This window comes from Symphalangus syndactylus, chromosome 14 (assembly GCF_028878055.3).
Source record: "Symphalangus syndactylus isolate Jambi chromosome 14, NHGRI_mSymSyn1-v2.1_pri, whole genome shotgun sequence".
In the NCBI taxonomy this organism is placed as follows: Eukaryota; Metazoa; Chordata; class Mammalia; order Primates; family Hylobatidae; genus Symphalangus; species Symphalangus syndactylus.
In genome coordinates this window covers 118,821,387-118,840,411 of record NC_072436.2, presented here as the reverse complement: position 1 = coordinate 118,840,411, position 19,025 = coordinate 118,821,387, and the positions used below count along the sequence as shown (strand labels likewise).

Sequence of the window (19,025 nt, the reverse complement as noted above, 5' to 3'; positions counted from 1 at the left end):
GCGGACGTAGCCCCAGGTGTCCCCAGGTGTCCCGAAGCCCCGGCCCCTCCTGGGTGGGTGCTGAGAGGAAGCTCCGTCCTCACAGTGGACGCCCCAGGACGCCGCCGTGCGGTTCGGACGCGGTTCGCGCGCAGCCCTCCGGGTTTGGCGGGGCCGGGCGCCCCCTCGCGGCAGCTCTGGAGAATCTCTGGAAATCAGCGTCTGGATTTTTCCAGGCCGAGATTTTGGAAATTTCAATTCAAATGGAGCCCCCCATCCCGTGCCTTGACGGGAAAGCATTGAGATAGCAATCAAAGAGGATGGCCAGTTCACGCCTGTAATCCCAGCACTTTGAGAGGCTGAGGCAGGCGGATCACTTGAGGTCAGGTGTTCGAGACCAGCCTGGCCAACGTGGTGAACCCTCGTCTCTATTAAAAATACAAAAATTAGCAGGCATGATGGCGCGTGCCTGTAATCCCAGCTACTCTGGAGGCTGAGGCAGGAGAATCGCTTGAACCCGGGAGGCGGAGGTTGCAGTGAGCTGAGATTGTACCCTGCACTCCAGCCTGGGCAACAGAGCGAGACTCCTTCCCAAAAAAAAAAAAGAAAGAAAGAAAAAGAAGATGGCCAGTAAACAAAACTAAATTGATTTTCTTTCTTTTCAAGAGATAGGGTCTCGTTCTGTTACCCAGGCTTGAGGACAGTGGGATAATCACAGCTCCTGGGATCAGCTTCCAGCTCCTGGGTTCTAGAGATTCTCCAACCTCAGCCTCCCAAAGCACTGGGATTACAGGTGTGAACCACCGTGCCCAGCCTCACCTGATTTTCTTTTATTTATTTTAATTATTTTATTTTATTGTATTTTTTATTGGGAGGGTGGGTCTCACTATATTGTCCAGGCTGGTCTAGAAATCCCAAGCTCAAGTGATCCTTCCAACTCAGCCTCCCAAAGTGCTAGGATTACATGCGTGAGCCACCATGCACTGCCTGACTTTCTTTCTATCAGCAATAATGTATAGGAATAATTTGAAGTTTTTTTAAAAATGCCATTTACAATAGCACCCCCAAAATTGAATTTATTAAGTATAAATGTAACACAATACATCTAAATATGCATTCAGAAAACCTCGGATCATGGTTGGAAAGAATAAAAAATATATAAATAAATGCAGATACTCCTTCTTTAGGAGCAGTACACTCATGACTGTTAGCTTGAACACAAAGCTAAAGTAATGAAGAGAGTGATATTAATGAAGGAATGGACAAATAGATAAACAGAATAGAATACAGAACCCAAAAGACCCAAATAAATATAGTCAACTGCTTTTGTCAAAGGGGCAAAAATATTCAATGGGGAAAGAAAAGTCTGTTCCACAGATGGCGACAGAACAATCGGAAACCATAGGGAAAAAAATGAACGTAGATACAAACTTCATAGGTCACCCCTAAAAAATCACTCAAGATAGTCTGTAGACTTAAATTTTCAAACATAAAATTATAAAAGTTATAGAAGAAAATCCATATGACTTTGGATTGGTGATGAGTCTTTAGATACAATACCAAAAGCCAGTTCATAAAATAAAAAAATGATAATGTGGACTTTATTAAAATTTAAAACGACTACTCTGTGAAATATCCCATTAAGAGAATCAAAAAACAAGCCACAGACTGAGAGAAAATCTTTAAAAAACAAACCTGAAAGACACTTGTGTGCAAAATATACAAACAAATTCTAATAACTAAAAGAAAAACAACCCAATTAAAAGATAGACACCTCACCAAAAAAGATATACAGATGACATGCTGGGTGCAGTGGCTCATGTCTGTAATCTCAGCACTTCGGGAAGGGGAAGCAGGCAATCACTTGAGGCCAGGAATTTGAGACCGGACTGGCCAACACGGCAAAATCCTGTATCTACTAAAAATACAAAAATTAGCTGGACGTGGTGGCTCGTGCCTGTAATCCCCGCTACTTGGGAGGTGGAGGCAGGAGAATCACTTGAACCGGGGAGGCAGAGGTTGCAGAGAGCTGAGATCACGCCACTGCACTTCAGCCTGGGGGACAGACCAAGACGCCATCTTAAAAAAAAAATGGAGTTTTGCTGTCACAAGCCAAGAAACTAACAGAAGCTGAAGACAGGCCCAAAATGGATCCTTCCCTAGTGCCTTCAGAGGGAGCATGGCCCTGCTGAGAGAGAGTAGAAATGGGACTCGGCCCACCCCCACTGACATGTTGTTCCATACGTGCCCGCTGACCACCAGACCTTGCAGCACCACCCTCCGGGTGCCATACTCGCTGGCCAGACCTTGCCAACTGTCTGAAATAAACTAAGATAAGCAGCATCTGTCCGTAAGACCTACTCAAGGGAGTTGACTCTATCACCCACTTGTGCATGAGGCCAGGAGAATGATCCTTACCCGTGGCCTCATTATAATACTAAAGTCCCCACCCAGGTATAGCTTATCTGCTATTTTCTGATCACGCAACGTATGTGTTAGCACAATTCTTTACTGCATCTGAGCACCCTTCACTCCACCCTGTAGGTGTAACGACACTCACCTAACTCATAAATTATGCATGTCACCCTCCTTAAGACACCACAATACACTCCCCTTGGGGAGCCAGCCAAGAATCCTTCCTCCTGCCCAACCTTTAGGGCATAAGACTTAATATGTCTCTTTTCTGCCCAAACTTTAGGGGCATAAGACTTAATAAACCCTTGTCTGGGAAACTTGCTTGGCCTTGTATCAACTTCTGTTTCATGGGAGCCTAAGAACATGTAGTCGGGAACACTGCCAACATCTTTATTTCCAACTTCTGGACTTCAGAACTGAGACAACAAATCTCTGTGGTTCTAAGCTACCCATTTTGTGGCACTTTGTTATGGCAGCCCTAGGAAACAAATGCAGGCATGTTCTGCTCCATCTACCACTCTCTCCAGACCACAGCTCTTCCCCAAGCCCACCCCATGAGAGGCTGAGGACAGAAGCAGGACCCTTCACAGGCCACCATCACTGCTGGACGGTCACTTCCAGCACTGACTGTCTGGGAGCTCCAGCCTCATCTCTCAGTTTCCAGGAGCAAGTGGGAGGATGAGGACAAGGAGGAATGAGGGCTCTGGCCTCCCAGGAACTGTCCCTGAGCCTCCACCCTGCTGTCCCCAGAGCTATCCCTGAGCCTCCACCCTGCTGTCCCCGGAGCTGCCCCGAGCCTCCACCCTGCTGTCCCCGAAACTGTCATTGAGCATCCACCACACTGTCCCTAGAGCCCAGAAAGCCTAGGGCTGGCCAAACCTCACCCCTCCCTCCTCCTCTGGCCCCTCTTCCTAGCCATCAGCACTTTGGAACAGCCAAGAAGCCCCTTTTAATCTCTAGAAAGGTGCCTCAGGAAGACACGGAGAGGTCACACCAGGTGGTCATGGTGCCTTACCTGTGTCCACTGGGCCCAGGCTGGCCCTTTAAGGGGATGTAGGTGGAGCAGCTGAGAAACCACCCACCTCTTCTCAGAGAGGCCAGGGAGAAAGAAAAGGGACAGCGGAAGGAGGAACCTGTGGGCAGGATGCGGAGGGTAGAGATTCCTTCCTACAGGCAGTGAGCGGAGGGATCCTTCCTCCCTGAACCTGCCCCTGAGCCTCCATCCAGACAGGCCCTCCGACCCTTGCTGGGGCCCGTCCTCAGGAGGTTCAGTCCCAGACAAGGGCTCCGGAGACTTCAGTCCATTTTCCCAAAACGGACATGATGCCTCTGGCAAGTCAGGGGCCTAGAACATCCAGGACCGAGCCTTGCTGAGAACGGAAGGGAGTAACGTGCCCTGGTGGGGGACGTGGCGGCCCAGTCCTCCTGTGGCAGATAGGGAAGTGGCTGTGCCCTCCACTCCGTACACCCTGCTGGCAGCACATGCTCTGAGCTCAGGTCCCAGTGCCTTCCTGCTCCTCCTCCAGGCCCACAGATTTCCAAGGACCCGCTGGGCCACAGGTGAGCAGTGCAGTGGCCTCCTGGACGCAGGGCTCTGAGGCTCGTCGGGTGCCAGCACAGTCCTGGCTCAGCAGCACACCAGCCCTGTGGGCCCCCATCCAAGTCTGGAACAGAGTGCGGGAGGAGGGAAGGGCTCAGGTAGCATGTTGAGAACTCATCCTGGGAGCAGCTGCCTCCTTTCTGGCAAGCCCAGCATCCCTCCTTTTCCAGGAAGCCCTCCTGAGGTCCACACCCAGAGGCCAAGCAGCGCCTGTGTCTTGGACATTCTGTCTTTCCTCCATGTGCCAGCCCAGCCTCATCATGGGACTCTAAGTCACTTCAGGCTCCTCACTGCTCCACCAGCACAGGGCCTGGTGCTCACAGCAGCCTGAACCAAGGTACAGATGGTGATATCTTCCCAGGACAGAGCCAACTCCTGACAGCATGTGCCTCAAGGCCTTTCAGCAGCTGCAGGGACTGGGCATTCCCACCATACACACACACACACACACACACACACACACACACACACACACACACACACGAGTCGCTGTCAGGACTGGTGACTTTTAAAGCACTGGGCTAAGGCTAGCAGACCTGGATCCTTCTATGGGGCCACAGGAGGCCCCCACCTCCAAAAGGAAGGTGTTCCCTTGGTGAGACCAGGAACTTCCATCCCATGCATCACACACAACACACCGTCCATCACTGCACTGCTCCCTGGAGACAAACCTGTGGCACCAGAGCCCCACCCGAGGGTCTAAATAACCCCTGGCAGGTGCCCTGATTCTCTAGGGAAGGGCTGGTACCTGCAACAGGATGACAGTCCAGGAGACAGTCACGATCTGTGCCCTGCTCAGCCTTGTACTCGGCTGCCCAGGCTTTTGATGGTCACACCTACCGCCTTGGGGAAAGGGGGAGACTCTGCCAAGAGCCAGGTGCCCAGTTTATGGTTCAAATTGAACATTTGGACAAAAATCTTGAAAACTAGCCTCCTCATTGAGAGAAAAAAGGATTTTTCTGCATAGCAAGTTGGAGCCGCGGTGTGGAAGGGACATCCTTGCCACACAGGGCCCAGGGATGCCCCAGGGCGCAGGGAGGGAAGATCCTGGAGAAGAGGGGTCAGCTTGGCCCAGAACCCAGGAAGGGCCCTCACTGCGTCTTGTCCTTTGCCCAAAGTGAGGAGTCAGAGGGGAAAAACCAGAGACCATTCAATAGAGCCCTCCCTCTCCCCCACCTCCCACCCAGGGGGCATGAACCGCCAGCCCAGCAGGGAGGGGAGGGGCTGATGCAACCCTCAAGTTGCTCACTGGTTCCTGGGCTGTGGGGGCCCACCAGGGCCACAGAGGGGGACTTGCAGAGCCCACTCCACAGCTGTGGTGCCAGCATGCGATCCGGGGAGACCGGGGACCAGGGGGCCAGGCAGAGCAGGAGCCCAGAGGCAGTGAGAGCCCCAAGGGCAGCGCACACACCACAGACCCTTCCCCACGGCCACAGGACAGACACCTTCGCAGAAGGAGGAGGTGAGGCACATGGTGCATGCAGACAGCTGCAAACCAGAGGGGACAGAGATAAGTCATGAGAAATTTACGTTTTTCCATCAACAATGGAACTGGAGACATGAGAACAAAAAGAAATCACCAATGGAAAATAAAGCCAATTTTTCCCCATTTGAGACACGCGTACAAATTGAAATTCATGAACATACAAAAAAGGCTCCAGGCACTGACAAGGCTCCCACACTGGCCGCGAACCCTCATGAAAGCCAACACCTCGGGCAGGCCAGAGACCCCTGCCCCCGACGCCCTGCCGTGGTCTCTGCACACACCTGGAAGCTCCCGTTGTGCACACCGTAGAGGGGCTAGAAGAACACCGCTGGAGACGGCACGTTCTAGTAGAAGGTTCTCCACCCTGAGGCCAGGAGAGGCCAGTCAGAGGCCTATGGGAACCCAGGTGGCCTGAGGTCACTGCAGAGGCTGAGCTTCCTTCCATCAGCGGGAGGCCCGCCCAGCTCGTCCCTGCCACTGCCTCTCTCCCATCTCATCACATCCCAACACACTCTCAGGGCAGGACCCAACTGGGCCTCCTTGCCTAACGGCCGCATAGAACTGACTTATACTGAGGCGCGCGTCCTTTACGGCGTGAGCTGCGATGGCGGGTTCAGAACAGGGAGTTACCAGCTAGATCCTCAGCCCACAGAGGGAGCTGCACCTCCAGGAACTCTGTCTTTGCCATCAGCACATCTGTGGATCCCCCCCACCCAGTGTCTCCCTGAGCACCTGACTTGCTGCCAAGGATCCCCTGACCCTCCCATAAGGATGTCACCTGGGGCTCCAACCCAACAGGTGCAAAGAGACCTCGCCAACCTCCCCGGAAGGCTGTGCCCCATTTCCCTACCTCACGGGTCATCACTCAGATCTCATCCAGCCACAATCCCCTCTATTTCTCCTCCTAAGACCCTGCAATTCCCTCTGCTTTGCTCTATCTCCACTTCTTTCACTGGCTCATGCCAAATCATCTCCCTGTGGGCACCCCACTGGCCCCCACTGGCCCCCAGCAGGTCCCCCATGTCCCCTTTTCCCAGCAACCCATTCCTCAAAACATAAATTAGGTCGTGTTACACAGTTTCATACTTTCCTTTGCTCCAAGGAGAAGCCAAGCACCCTCCTGCTTAGCCCCACCCAACACCCCTCTCCCCACACCCTCTTCCTCACATCCGCGGCCTGACATGGCCCCTGCATCCCCTCTTGTAACCTGACATGTGATGCATGAGGCGTGACGGTTTATTTAAGGCGGGCCCTTGTCCATCTTGTTCTCTAAGGCATCTGCCAGGGTGAGAACAGGGTCCCGAGCACACCGGATGCCCCAACTGTCCTTTCATAGAACATGTGAACAAATGAACAAACCAAGCTCCTCCAGAGGCAGGAGACTAGGACCCCGGGCTCTTGCTCTCGGTGATTCTGGGTCTGGTCGGGACCAAGCTGCCCTTATCTTCAGCCTCTGCCTCAGATCCCCCTTCCCTTCTCTCCCCTGGCAACTTGACAACTCTCTACTGGCCCACAGTGGAGACTTGAAAAGCCCACCCCATCCAGGACGAGGCAGTGGAGAGGGGAGGAGAGGAACCAGACAACACACTCACACATGCACACAGTGACACATCTGCACACACACACTAACATATACACTCTTACCCGCCCACACATGTACACACACACACACACACACAGCTACCTACCTGGGTGACAGCTTGAACAGGAGGTAGGTCAGGCCAGTCAGCAGGAGAAAGATGGACACAGCAACAAAGGTGCTGCCTGGCCACCCCCAGGGTGGGATCAGAGGGCCCGTGGGCAGGAAGGGCCCAGGGCTGCGAGCAGCCTCAGTGCCAGGAGGCTCCCCCAAAACCCACCTGGCAAAAGTGCACCCTTTAGTGCCCTGGGCCAAAGTGGAAGGTTTGTGATGGGCCTTGGAGGTTTCTGTCACCTGCTGAAGGACCTTGTGTGAGCCACACTCCTGGGCCTCACTCTTCCAATCTGCCACACAGTGGGTCATAAGGTCCATGGGCTGTCTCAGCACTGCAGTGTGCAAGGGTCAGCCCAGCCCTCATTAAGGACACTGAGGTCATGTCCAGCCTCCAGGCAGGAGCACCAGCCCTAGTGTGCAGCCCTGCCACCCTCACTGCTAACAGGAGCCACTGACTACGGGTTCCCAGGAAGCCCCAGAGTTGGCAGGTGTTTGTGTCCTCCCTACAGACCTCGGACCTTCAGAGGAAGGGGGTCAACTGGGGCATGGCTGCCTCAGGGAGCGGCTTCCAGGAGGCTGAAAGGGTGCGGGGGTGAGGTGATCAGGGGAGAGGATGCCCAGCCCAGACTCTGGAAGTGCAGCGGCCACAGCAGCGCCCACCTTGTCTCTGGGGAGCCTGGAAGCACACAGGCTGGCTCCACTCGCTCCACTGGCCTGTGTAACGCTCTTCCTGTACCACGTCATCCTCCACTGTGGCCATCTGGACACGCAGCCTGGCCTCACGGATAAAGCCAGGATCCAGCTCAAAGGCTTCCAGTATGAGCCAGGTCACCCCGACAATGTGATCCCTGTGCTGGGCCCGCTGTGGGGGTGGGGACAGTTGGCAGGTGCTGAAGGTGGGGCTGGGTCCCTCTCGAGAATACACACATGCACACGCTCACATAGCACACACAGGAACACATCTGTGTTCACACAAACACACTCACCACGTCCACATGCACACACAGAGAGAAGGCACTCACACTCACACACAGACACAGCTGCGTTTGCCCACAAATACACATATGCACACACAGGCAAACATGTCTACAGGAACACTTTCACACTCATCACACTTGCATGCACAATCACAAACACAAGTGTGTGCACAGAAGGAACTCACCACACATACACACTCATACCCGTAGGCATGCCCATGTGCACACTCACGTGTACAACCACGTGGCACACACTCGTGTACACTTACAAACACAAATGGGCACACTTACATGTGCACACACATAAACACAGGCACACTCACCCTATGCACATACACACACGAAGCACACAGATGTGCATGTCAGCATGTGTGCACACACACACCTGGCTCTAGCTCCTCCCCTCCTCTTCACTCCAACTTGACCTCTCCTTATTTAGGGCGGGGAGTCTGCCCTGGACTGCTGCTCCCAGGAGAGAGGCCCCCAGGGGAACCCAGCCAAAGCGTTACCTCCCAGGCCTCTTCCTGCCTCTCGAAGGCCAGGTCATAGCTGAGAAGTGTGGTCATCAGCTCCAAGGCAGGACTGAGGCTCCAGGTCAGGATGCAGCGGCCAGAGCTGATGTTGCAACTCAGAGTAGGTCCAGCTTCACTGGAACAGAGAGAATCTACGTAAGGCTGAAGCCCCATGGGTCTGGGTGTGTCAGTCAGAACACACAAGGCCGGGGATCTGGAAGATTCCCAAGGGGCATGGTCAAGGCCCTCTCAGACCAGCCACCTCACTGGGAGAGACTGGTCCAGAAAAGCCCCAGGTGGGACGGGACAGCGATGACTTTTTCTGGCCTCTGCAGCTAGACCAGGCGGTTTCTAAATCTTGCTTTCCCTTTCCTTCACAGTCTGCTGCCGGGAGTTCTTCCCAGCATCTTATTGGAGCCCTTCCTGGTATGACTGAAGTGCATTTCACATGACTCAAGTGCCAGCCCCTGCCCCAACTAGCAGCCCTGCATCTTTATTTTCTACAAACCCTGCTCCTGCAGTAACCATGTGGGCCCACCCCTCCCAGGGGCCAAGCCTGCCCCCAGCCCTGGATCTCAGTTGGCAGGGACTGAGAACACTCACTGGGCCACAGGGGTCACAGGCTGCAGGGCCCTGATCCCAGCCCCCAAGCAGCCAGGATGTTCTTGCCAAAGGGCCCCGCCCCAGGCCTATAGCCGCTGCTCACCGTGTCTCTGGGGCAGGTACTCCGGGTCCACCAGGCTGACCTGCTCCTTCCCAGACACACATTTGGAAAGTGATAGAGAAATTGTCAGATGGCACGAGCACTGCCTCGGGCGGCAGCACAACGGTGCACTCACTGCCCCGCAAGATGCACTTGTGTGTGCCACCAGGAGCCTGGTTGCTGGAAAGGGCAAGTGTCAGCACCACGGGGCTGCTACACTATCCTGGCACATCTGCTGCAATCCTGGGGACCTCACCCTCATCCCTGCCAGGTGGGCATAGCCCTCCACACTCACCTGGTGAAGAGGAGCCTGGGGCTGGAGCTCTGGCCCAGCTCTGGGGCAGACCAGTGGCAATCGATCCTGAGAATGCCGTTGGTGAGGCAGGTGGAGGTTCCAGCCCTTGGCCCTGGAGACAGTGACGGTTGGGAGCCCACAGTGAGTGCTTCAGGGCAGAGCTGAGTTGGGGGGTTGCAGGGAGATCTGACAGCTGACACCCTAGCAGGGCAGTCACCAGTGAATGCTCCCAGAATCTGTCCAGGGAAGCACTGGGAGGCCTGGGAAGTGATCGGCTCTGGCCGTGGTACATGGGCAAGTCAGACCCAGAGAGGCATCAAGAGGGTGAAGGAAGGGAGACTAAGGTCTGTCCAGGGACTGAAGATAGGGAGGTAAGGGAAGGAAGAATAGAAACAAGTCCAGGCTGAACCCTAGAGGACACGCCCCAGCACAGTTTGGGCCAAACCTCTCCCTAGGGGCTCAGCATCGGACAACCCTGTCCCCCAAACATGCCCTAGTTCTCCACCCACCTCATACAGACACTAGTGCCCAGCCCTCACCTCGTCCTTCCCCCAAGACAGAGACTCCAGAGAAGACAAAGATGCAGGCCAGGACCCAGGTGCCCATGTCTCGCCTCAGGGTCTCACTCTCCAAGGTCCAGCCTGCGAGGGGCTGGGCTGAGGGCCTGTGCGAGCCATCCCTCTCTGGAAGGGTGCTCCCCATGAACTGCTCCCCAGCAGAGTGCACAGTGGGTCTCCATCTGCACTCACACAGTGTCCTGTGAAAGACACTGGGCATCACTGCCCAGGGTTTACTGATAAGGAACTGAAGCTCAGAAAGGCCGCTTGACCCAGCCAAAGACTCATGGCTTCAGGGTGTCAGATGCACCCTCAAACTTAGATCCGGACTCTGACTTAGCTAGGTCTCCACGTCCACAAAGAAGGCTCCTCTCTAAGACGGGCATCCTCCGCCAGCCCATCTCCTGTCCCTGGGCCCAGGCCCCATTCTGCAGGGGAGTCAGGATTGGGGGAACCAGTCACTACCAACAACCACCACAGGTGCATTTTCTTTCTTTTTCTTTTTAAGAAAATATATGCTTTTATTTTTCCGTGATTACAAACACAACTGAATATCAAATGCACAAAGAATTATAGGGGAAAAAAATCAGATACGTTCATATATATATCACCTTTTCAAGGCTATTTCCATCCAGAATAACCTTGGTTTGACAGGGCCAATAGAAAGAAGTCACAAAATCGCCTTTAGTCAAATTTGTGTGTTTGCTTTCTTCTATAATTCCAATACCTCCACCATCAACGACTTGAGCTAGCTGCCAAGGTGTTATATAATCAGTGCCAGTGTCTTCATTCGTTCTACAACGAAGGCTGTCACCTCACACTTGGAAGGTTGCACAGCGGCCAGGCAGAGGTGCTCCTCACTTCCTAGACGGGGTGGCGGCTGGGCAGAGGCTGTAATCTTAGCACTTTGGGAGGCCAAGGCAGGCGGCTGGGAGGTGGAGGTTGTAGCGAGCTGAGATCACGCCACTGCACTCCAGCCCGGGCAACTTTGAGCATTGAGTGAGCGAGACTCTGTCTGTAATCCCAGCACTTCGGGAGGCCGAGGCGGGCAGATCACTCGAGGTCAGGAGTTGGAGACCAGCCTGGCCAACACAGCGAAACCCTGTCTCCACCAAAAATACAAAAACCAGCCAGGCGTGGTGGTGTGCGCCTGCAATCCCAGGTATTCGGCAGGCCGAGGCAGGAGAATCACGGGAGCCCGAGGCAGGGAGGTTGCGGTGAGCCCAGATTACGCCGCTGCACTCCAGCCTGGGCAACAGAGGGAGACCGTCTCAAAAAAGAAAAAGAAGAGAAGAGAAGAGAAGAGAAGAGAAGAGAAGAGAAGAGAAGAGAAGAGAGAGAGAAAGAGAGGAAGGAAGGAAGGAAGGAAGGAAGGAAGGAAGGAAGGAAGGAAGGAAGGAAGGGAGGGAAGGAAGCCCAAGTGATTTTTAAATAGCTTAAATCAGATCATGTCATTTCCCAATTTTAAAATGGGCAGAGATGGTCCAACAATCCCACTTCTGGGGACAGACGCGAAACACTCAACGCGAGAGAGCTCTGCAGACAGCACTGTTCACGCAGCCAGGAGACGGCAACAGGCCAAGCGTCCAGCAATGGGTTAGCGGTGGGGTCGGTCCACGCAGGGAGCGCTGGTCCCCCTGGAAGGAAACCCAGGCTCTAACGCGGTGCCTCTGAGGACCCTGCTAAGCGAAACGCGCCGGCCATAGACTGTCCCGCGGAGAGGGCGGTGTTCGGCCCGGGGTTGGGGGGTCGGGACCAGGAGGAGGGACAGCCCGGCTGAACCTGAACGCACTTCAGGCCGCCTGAACCGCACACGCAGGAACGGCGCCGACGGAAACCTTTATTTCGTGTTCCGCCACCAAAAAAAAAGCGTTTAAACAAACCTGCGGCAGTTTCCCAGCTCCCTTAAACCAGGGTCCCACGTTCTCCGCGTCTCCGCCCCTGCACCCAGCCTCCGGCCTCCACTGGTGCATTTTCCATGAAAATTCTCACAACACCTCTGTAAGGGAGAAGCACTGTCCCCGTTCACAGGCTGAGTCCCAAGGAGTGAAGCAGGGAAAATTACTTGCCCAGGGTCACAGACGGCCTCTATGCATTCTTTTCTTCTTCTTCTTTTTTTTTTTTTTTTTTGAGACGGAGTCTCCCTCTGTTGCCCAGGCTGGAGTGCAGTGGTGCGATCTCCGCTCACTGCAACCTCTGACTCCTGGGTTCAAGCGATTCTTCTGCCTCAGCCTCTCAAGTAGTTGGGATTACAGGTGCCCACTGCCACACCCAGTTAGTTTTTTTGTATTTTTAGTAGAGACGGTTTCACCTTGTTGGCCAAGCTGGTCTCGAACTCCTGGCCTCAAGTGATCCACCAGCCCCAGCCTCCCAAAGTCCTGGGATTACAGGAGTGAGCCACCATGCCCAGCCTCTATGCATTCTCTTTCCCTTTTGTCTTCTTAAATAAAGACCCATCCCAGGATTCTGCCCCAGGAAGGTGGACGAAGGCGGCAGCGAGGTATCGATGCAACAGACAGCACTTCCAGAACTCTGTTGTACCCCTGTTCCAAGGTTCCTCCAAGTAAAAGCACACCAGAAGGGCAAAGCCCTCTATGCTGGAGTGTGAGGCCTGAGCCCCAAGATTCCTAGGAGAGCCAGAGGCTGGCTGGAGATGAGGGGCTGGGTGTCAGGAAGCTCTTCAGTGTGGGAAGGCTACTGACGCCCTATCACCCTATTTGCAGCTCCAGATGCCCAGATGACACACCAATAGCTTCTAAGCAGGAAGCAGGGCCAGCCTGGTTATACAAGACTGACCAGTGTTAAGGAGGAGAAAAAAACAGACATATACGCAGACTACAGCATGCATGCCTTTTTTTTTTTTCGAGACAGAGTCTCATTGGAGTGGAGAGGCTGGAGTGCAGTGGCGCAATCTCAGCTCACTGCAAACTCTGCCTCCTGGGTTCCAGTGATTCTCCTGCCTCAGCCTCCTGAGTAGCTGGGATTACAGGTACGTACCACCATTCCCAGCTAACTTTTGTATTTTTAGTAGAGACAGGGTTTCACCATGTTGGTCAGGCTGGTCTTGAACTCCTGACCTCATGATCTGCCCGCCTCGGTCTCCCACAGTGCTGGGATTACAGGCATGAGCCACCATGCCTGGCCCAGCATGCACGCTCTTAAGGAACTCACACACTCTAAACAGGCAGTAGGCACTACTCTAACCCCACTCCTGGCAGCCTACCCAGGTACCCACAGGACAGTCCCCTGTTAAGACTGATGATCGGGAAGCCTCACCTCCCCTAGAATGGAGGGTGCACTCTGGCACCACCAGCCACAACATGAGACACCATGGCAAGCTCTCTGCAGCAGTGTCTGTCCCTTCTTGCAGCAGATACTGGAAAGGTAGGAATGGGGAAGACAGTCAGCCTGCTCTTGGGATATGTGAGGGCAGGGCTGGAGTGACCACCAGGACCTGGGGGAAGCACAGGCACAATAGCCACAGCTGAGAGCTGGCCCAGGCCCCAGGATGGACAACTGCTGCCCCAGCAGTGGAGAAACACCCACATCTGTGTAGAATCAGGCCAGGCCAGCCACAAGCTAACCCAGGAGCAGACGGCTTGAGAGCAGGGAGTGGGTGGCTCCAAGCTCAGCAGGCCTCCTTTCTAGACAGGGAGAGGGGATGGTAGGGCAGGACCCACATGTGACACCTGAGAGCTGCAAAGGAGGCCAGGACACACCCTAGGGAGCACTGGAGAGTTGGGTACAGCGACAAGGCAATATGGCCATCTGAGGGGAAGGTCTCTGCTTTTCCTCTGCACTGAAAACTTCTATCTGCACCTGGTAAACTGAGCAGGGCAGGGTTACCACCCTCCTACAGATGAGGAAACTGAGGCTCAGAGACCTGGCACCTGCCCAATACCTGGCTCCTGACACCTCTGTTCTTGGCATATTCCCATCAGCTTCTACACGAGCCTGCGAACTTCCCGACGGCAGTGCCTGCGAGGCACCACTCAGCACATGCCCCAGCAGGCGGCACCACAGTGCTTTACAAATGGGGTGGAGCTACAGGCAGACCTGCCTTCCCCCATCATTGACCACAGGACCAGGCAGTCAGAGCAGGTGCACACACCCCCACCCACATGCTCCGTGCTCCTGGATGTCACCAGGGAGGCCTTACCACAGCTCAGACAACACTAGGTCACAGGACAGTTGTGAGAGCAAGAGGGGAAGCCAGTGTCTGCCACCTGGGACAGAGCTGCCCCACACCCCCGGTCCTGCTGGGGAGCCTGGCTGACATCACTGCCCAACACACCCTCTCCTGCACTGGATCTGCGGCCACGGTCTCCAGCCCATGGTCATCTGGGCCCTTCTCAGAGCCTCACCTGTTCCACGGCCTCAGTATCAAGGCCTGGCCCAGATGACCACTGGGCCTCACCGCCTGCCTGCCCTGGTTGCCTGGGCCACTGTGAAGCTGCGGGCTGCCCCACAGCTAGACCCCTGCCTCAGACCACAGGCTCTGCCACACCCACGGGAGGGTCTTCAGGCAAGCTCAGCCTTTCACCCTCCCTTAGCTGGGCAGGGTGGCCCACACCTATAGTCCCAGCTCCTCGGGAGGCTGAGGTGGGGGGATCTCCTGAGCCCAGCAATTTCGGGTTGTGGTGAGTCATTATTGCACCACTGTACTCCAACCTAGGTGACAGTGAAACCCTGTCTCCAAAAAAAAAAAAAAGAAACCAACAACTGCAGCAAGAATATTCCCAAAGATAAGGAAACTAATGCAGCAAAAAAGGAAGTATAATCTACTAATATGTGTTAAAACTGGCGCTGGTAAAAGCATGTGTGGAGCAGGAAAAAGCTTAGCTGGACAAATGTACGAAGGTTGTGAAAACATAAACTGCTTAAACTGTATGGTTTTTCACTCCATCATCATTATTATTAGTACTATTATTATCATTTATTATTATTGAGACAGAGTCACACTCTGTCGCCCAGGCTGGAGTGCAATGACGCAATCTCGGCTCACTGCAACCTCTGCCTTCCAGGTTCTCCTGCCTCAGCACCCAGAATAGCTGGGATTACAAGCTGTGCCGCCATCCCCAGCCTAATTTGTGTATTTTTGGTAAAGATGAGGTTTCGCCATGTTGGCCAGGCTGGTCTCGAACCCCTGACCTCAGGTGATCTGCCAACCTCAGCCTCAAAGTGCTAGGACTACAGGCATGAGCCACTGCGCCTGACTTCACTGCATTATTCATCAGCAGGAACTCTGTGGGAAATATCTGAATCCATTATCAGTGGTGAATCTATTGACTCTATCAGTGGTGTCAGTGGTACACTTGGTTTGCTCTCCTGCACGTAACCAGCATTCACAGATGCACATTTGCAATTGATTTCAATGATAGGGAACACTAAATGTGAACCCAAATTAAGCAAAATGGCATCCACTCTTCTCAGTAATAGACCCACATTACAAAAATTAAACTCAATTATTATGTTTTCAATTTTGACTATAATCACATTCTGAGGTTAAATTCAAAAAAATTAAATAAAAAGTATAAAATAAAAAAAAATTGCCTATAAAAAACATATGGAAGTTACCAGCCTGGGCAACATGGCAAAGCCCTGTCTCTACAAAAAAATATATAAAAATTAGGCCAGGCGCAGTGGCTCATGCCTATAATCCTAGCACTTTGGGAGGCCGAGGTGGGCGGATCACAAGGTCAGGAGATCGAGACCACCCTGGCTAACATGGTGAAACTCCATCTCTACTAAAAATACAAAAAATTAGCCGGGCACAGTGGCGGGCAGCTATAGTCCCAGCTACTCGGGAGGCTGAGGCAGGAGAATGATGTGAACCCAGGAAGTGGAGCTTGCAGTGAGCCAAGATCGCGCCACCACACTCCAGCCTAGGCGACAGAGCGAGACTCTGTCTCAAAAAAAAAAAAAGAAATGCCATATATCAAAATAGATTGGCTTCAGATTACCTCTTAGCCTGAGGAGGAGTATATGGAAAATTTAACTTAACCCACTTTTGCCTGGAAATCGATGATACTGGCAAAGCTGTCAGGGACATCTCAGCTAGAATGCACAAGTCGGCCCACGCCCCAGGCCAGACTTGGTCCAGGTGGCCCCTGGATTCCTTGTTTGGAGGACGGTTCTCAATCTTTGGAGGGTTTGAAACTCTCGATGGTGGGTTCTTATTTATTCTTGGCATCTACCTCATCCTCCCTTGCCTTTTACTCCTGTTTATTAGGGGCGTTCAGTCAACTACAGAGGCAATAGTAACCCGACACACTACCACGTAGTTGACGGCATTAACCAAATATCAGACGCCGCCAGTAGAAGAAGCAGCTCAGCTCCACGAAGAGGTGGCAAATAGTGGTGCTTTCTATTAACACCTCTGTTATAAAAAGCACCAAAGGAGGGAAATGGAACAGGAATTAAAAGAAATTAAAGAGCGTGTAAGCAGAAACTCAGCTGTATGTAAGAAAACCCAGTTCCCCCTGAGAAAGAGAAAGAGCTGGAGTCCTGTAAAAGTTAACTGCCTGTTTTTCTGTGGCTAGTGAGCCTTACCTCTCCTCCCTTCCCAGGCATTGGGAAGACCCTGTTTCTCTAGCTGTGCAGCTGCGAGTTCACTAGACAGATAAACTCAAATCATAAAACATGTTTTTCCTTGAAAAGTAAGAAATGATGTAATGCATGTCTCAATTAAATAACTGTCTTTGTTTCTTGCTTCTGTAATATGCTTCCCCCTGTACAGATCTCCCTCCACCCCACAAAATGCTTAAAAGGTAATTTAACTCTTTGTTCGGGGCTCAGTCCTTTAGATGTTAATCTGACCGGGCCAGTGCACCTAAATAATAAATATCCTCCTCAACCCCTCGGTCTCTCTGATTCTTGATCAATCCTGCTACATTTCCACTACATCCAGCCTGGGCAACAGAGTGAGACCCTGTCTCAAAGAAAACTAAAAAGTAAATAATTATAATATTCACCCTACGACCCTTAAGAAAACAATGTTTGTAAACCCCTAAAACAGGCTATTATTATAAATTATTTTTTGAGATAGAGTCTCACTCTGTCACCCAAGCTGGAGTGCAGTGGCCCGATCTCAGCTCACTGCAAGCTCTGCCTCCCGGGTTCACGCCATTCCCCTGCCTCAGCCTCCAGAGTAGCTGGGACTACAGGTGCCCGCCACCACGCCTGGCTAATTTTTTGTATTTTTAGTAGAGACAGGGTTTCACCATGTTAGCCAGGATGGTCTCCATCTCCTGACCTCGTGATCCGCCCGCCTCGGCCTCCCAAAGTGCTGGGATTACAGGCGTGAGCCACCGCGCCCGGCCAAAACAGGCTATTATTACATCTACTTTATAGATGAGGAAATGAAGGCAGAGGTTCTGCAACTTGACCAGGGTTTCACAGCTAAGATGCAGTCAGGGATGCTGGCTTCAGAGTACATGGTGTGTGCCACAGATCCATGCTGCCTTCTAACAACAAACTCAAACAGAAGAACTGTTGCCTGAGGAAATAAAACTAACAGCATAAGCAGAAGACATTACAGATAATACCCACATGATAAAATCACATTTGCAAAACCAGAACAAACGATTCTGAACTAGAGCCAATTAGAGATTACAGGCTCAGGAACTGGTCAACATGTTCAAACAATAAGAAAATACTCATATTAAATGTAAAGATTGGCCGGACACAGTGGCTCACACCTGTAATCCCAGCACTTTAGGAGGCCGAGGCAGACAGATTATCTGAGGTCAGGAGTTGGAGACCAGCCCAACCAACATGGAGAAACCCCGTCTCTACAAAAATGCAAAATTACCCAGGTGTGGTGGTGCATGCCTGTAACCCCAGCTACTTGGGAGGCTGAGGCAGGAGAATCGCTTGAACCAGGGAAGTGAAGGTTATGGTGAGCCGAGATCACGCCACTGCGCTCCAGCTTGGGCAACAAGAGCGAAACTCCATCTCAAAAAAAAAAAAAAAAAAACCATTGTAACTCAGCTGGGCGCAGTGGCTCACGCCTGTAATCCCAGCACTTTGGGAGGCTAAGGAGAGTGGATCACGAGGTCAGGAGCTCGAGACGGGTCTGGCCAATATGGTGAAACCCTGTCTCTACTAAAAATACAAAAATGATCTGGGCATGGTGGTGGGCGCCTATAGTCCCAGCTATTTGGGGGGCTGAGGCAGGAGAATCCCTTGAACCTGGATGGCAGAGGTTGCAATGAGCCAAGATCACGCCACTACACTCCAGCCTGGGCAACAGAGCGAGACTCTGTCTTAAATAAATAAATAAATAAATAGTATCTTACACATTTAAAGCAACCCTAGGAAGCAAATCAGGAAAGGTTCAAAAAAATGAATAAGGGAGTAAGAATAAGAAGAAAGAGAGAAACTGAAATCCTGGTGTTAGCATTTTCACAGCCTGTTCAAATGTAAGTATGTAGAGTCCATTCTGGGATCACTGTGATTTGGGGTTTGCTTTCTACCTCTTAAGAAGTTTTTTTTTTTTTTTTTTTTTTGAGACATTGTCTCGCTCTGTCGCCCAGGCTGGAGTGCAGTGGCGTGATCTCAGCTCACTGCAAGCTCCGCCTCCCGGGTTCACACCATTCTTCTGCCTCAGCCTCCCGAGTAGCTGGGACTACAGGTACCCACCAACACGCCCGGCTAATTTTTTGTATTTTTAGTAGAGACGGGGTTTCACCGTGTTAGCCAGGATGGTCTCGATCTCCTGACTTCGTGATCCGCCTGCCTCGGCCTCCCAAACTGCTGGGATTACAGGCGTGAGCCACCACGCCCGGCCTCTCTTAAGCTATTTAA

At 52.7% G+C, this 19,025-nt stretch overlaps 1 pseudogene; it reads right to left on the bottom strand.

The window, feature by feature from the left end:
* Positions 1–3,398: 3,398 nt before the first annotated feature.
* Positions 3,399–18,721, bottom strand: LOC129461975 (interleukin-9 receptor-like; annotated as a pseudogene).
* Between the last annotated feature and the right edge of the window lie 304 nt (positions 18,722–19,025).